The following is a 3,837-nucleotide window of genomic DNA, read 5'->3' on the forward strand; positions in this document are numbered from 1 at the left end:
CCCTCCCCCCTTCCCCCCTCGTATATATGTCTCTTATTATTTTATTTAGTAAGAGTTTTACGGCATTTGCAACACAATAAGGTCATATAAGTGCCGTATAGGTCTCCGAAAGTGAGATCTCCACCTGTCTGTGTTCTGGGCATGTTTTTAACAAACAGTATAATATGGGTAGCTCAAATTTGTTGGGACCGGCCTTGGTAGTCTGAGGGATATCTTACTAAGAGAAAGAAAGAAGAAGAGAAAAAACCGGAACAGCAGGCACAGTTTGACGGATGCATGATTTCGAGTCTTCTGTGTTCGACCTATCCGTGTTATACTGTATTAATGTATTATTTCCCGATGTCTCAACTAAACTTTCTCTGGGTGAAAAGAGAAGATCGTCCAGAAAAAATTTCGTTTAGGCATCAGAAAATGATCTTCTCTTCTAGCCCAGAGAAAATTTGGCTCAGGCATCAGAAAATATGTCATTGAGCCTGTGCCAAGAACCAAGAACTCACTCCAGCAGGTATTCCATGATCAATCTTAATGGGCTTGTTTTTTTTTCAGTTGAGATTAGTTCTATTTTAGTCTACTAGATGGGCCCAAAGAGACATAATTTTGTGTGTGTGTTAGATCACTTTCTTTCACAAAGTATTGAAACTGAAGGTTTTGGGGGTTTTTTATGAGGGGGGTTCCATTATGGATTTTTTAAAAGTCTTCATGTCATAACAATTTATAGATTAAAAAGTAAACCAACTGTCCACAGTTGAAGTTGAAACAAGATAAAAACAATACTTTACTTTTCCGATCCAGAGATAAAAACAATCAATGGCTGTGTTCAATCTTCTCGGGTCTTTGCCTAGAGGTCTGAAAGTTGGGTGACCAACCGAATCAAAAAGCCCATTTTGTAATGTTAACCTTAAGCAGGTCAAAAACAAAAAAAAGAAAAAGAAGTCATTTACAGCACACGCCTAAAACATAAAAAAGGTGACCTATTTTCCTTAACACCACACTGTAACTCACGTCTAAGAAACACAGTCCAACACATGGGTGAGTAGCCCTACTTGTCTAGACTCAAATGGAGACGTCTAGACAGTTTCCACAGTTGAAAATTAAGTTGATGAATTCACTTAAAAAAGAGCACAATATAAAAAAGATTTTTTATTTTAAAAATTATTTTTTTACACCCCCATTGACACATTTTAGATCATTTAGGAGGCGAGCTTTGACGTAGCCAGCCGGTCAGGACCAGTCTGGGCTGTGAAGGATACAATTCCCAGCACAAAAACCGAGATATACAGGATAAATATAGAACTCTCCCCACTCCGGAATGGAACTCGGGTCTCCTGTGTGCCACAACGAATAAGTGCTTAACCGCCACACAACGGACGCCAGAGTTGTAAAAAGTTGAGGAATTTACTTTAAAAAGATGAGGAGTTTTAATTTTTTTTGGAGGTCGTATTTTCATGCCCCCCAGCGACACAATTTAGATCATTATGCAGTTTCGAGCGCCGTAAAACTTATACAAAAACACCAACAAAAAAGAATAGATAACAGCTGCCTTCCAGCCACTTGCATACACTCTATTGTTTACCTTGTCTGTCCCCATCTTGTATATTATATTCGTAAGTCTCCCCATCATGAATATTTATGAGCCTCATCACCATCTGTGGCTGTGAGCATCCTTTAAAGAACCATCTTTGGCTGACGTCTAGAAATAGTTTTTTTTTAAAGCAACAGGGGAAAATTCAAAATTAAATCCGACAACAACTAAAATGTTTAATGTGTCCCACGCTTTTACTCTGGATAATATTATAAATAATATTATAATAATTATCCTAACAACAAATTCCACGATGTGAATTTTTAAGAATTGCAAGGGGCGCTGTGAGTTCTTTAATGAATGGAAAATAGGAAACTCATACTGTGTGTGTGTGTCGCTTACAGTGTTATCAAGATAAATACTGAGCAGACGACAAAAGCACCCACCCACAATAGATAATCCTAGATTGGATATCTTTCGGTGGTCTAACGAATTGATTAAATTCGAGAGGCTTTTTTAAATTTCAAACGTAGGGTAAGTGTATAAACTAGAGGTTTATATTCTTTACTGAGATTGCATCAGCCTCTCATTTATTTTAAAGAACGAGCTTGTAAGCCAGATGATTTCTGGAATTGACAAAAAAGAACCCGTTCATTCCGTTCTTTCTATTCAAGGATACCAATTGTATTATTTTTATAGCCTATTAATAGGCGCTATAGCCCTATAGATCTATGATATAATAGGTCAAATCAGCAGATGTCCACATCATCACATGCTTACTTTGGCCTCTTTTTCCTCTTTTGACTGGATGCGCCCAATGCGCCAATAGCATCCTATCCTATTAACAGCAGGTGAGGCAGGCCTGTAAAAATTGTTTACTTTCTCGCTTTTAATTCCGGGGAGGACTTCGGTAAACGAGCGACCTCTCTGAACTTTATTATAAATGAAATATTACACTCAATGGCCTTAAAAATCAGTACGGACGGAAAGCCTTAGATTTAAGCCAATATATGTATGTTAAGACCTGAGAGTAAGTTGATTTTTACACATGAAATTGCCGTGGTTTACGTATTCTTAACTCCAGTGCAAAGTTTTGAATCAGTGGGAGATGCACAGAGTTGCCTGTAGATTTTCTAGATCTAAGCGCGGTCGGAATCAAACGCGAGAAAATAAACAATTGCCGGCAGGCCACCTCTATATTTTCACCCCTGTGGTGAGAATAACACATGACCCGCTATATTTCCGCTCTATTGCTATTCTCACCCCTGAGAATAGCCCATGACCTTGTATTCTCCCCCCCTCCCCCCCTGGACATTGACAGTGATGTAGATCTATATTTTTTAAAGATGTGTGTATGTGTATAGCTCGGCCTGCTTTAAATGTTCCATCCCTTGAGATGAAGGAGCGCTCTAGTCTTACGTTACAGACTAAGAATAGAATTAAAGTCGGGTTATGGGATGGAAAATTACTAGATCTAGATCTAGATGCAGACTTTTGAAACAGATATAGATTCTATATATAATCATCTCAACCAGATCTTTGCTAAAATATATCTTTAATGAACAACAAATTATAATAATTTAAAAACGTTTTTCGCCGTAAAAAATGTCTCACTTCCGACGCTAGTGCAGGGGATACCGGCCACACCATTCACTGTTGACACACTTACAAAGGCAGACCTCTCTGCCTGCACACAATAGATTACGGTTCAAGGAACGGAGAACGTGTAGTAACAAGACACAAGCACAAGTGCTCTTGCACGACAGAAGAAGGGTTGTAAATTATTCCGACCAAATGGGCGAGGGCGTTAAAACATGTTAACTAGATCTAGTTTAATAATTAATTAAGCAATCGGAGCTCTTTTTTTCACTTTCATTTTTTTTTCTTTATATATATTCTTTCTTTCTTTTTTTTCCCCTTCCTTCTTCTTTCCCCTTCTTCTTTGACATTTTGAGTTTGGTCCAGTTTGGAGTAAAAAATACCCAGAGAGCCAAAGGAAATTCTGCGGGCCAGATGCGATCCAAAAGAGCCAAATTTCTGGGATTTGGCTCCAAACTGACAACCCTGACTATGACTATATTCAGACACGAACACGATCCTGTGGAGCATCAGCCCTGCCCCCCCCCCCCCCCACACACCAGGTGATTCCAGTAACTTCAGCCCTGATCCCGCTAGGGTCATTTCCAGTAAAACGAGGGGGTGAGAATAGCGAGACATGTGTTATTCTCAATAACGACTTCCATTTCTAATATCTCTAGCCTAGATCTAATCAAGATCTACAACTATAAGCAAAATTCCACACAGAAGAATGAGAA

This window comes from Aplysia californica, unplaced genomic scaffold (assembly GCF_000002075.1).
Source record: "Aplysia californica isolate F4 #8 unplaced genomic scaffold, AplCal3.0 scaffold00027, whole genome shotgun sequence".
Lineage (NCBI taxonomy): Eukaryota > Metazoa > Mollusca > Gastropoda > Aplysiida > Aplysiidae > Aplysia > Aplysia californica.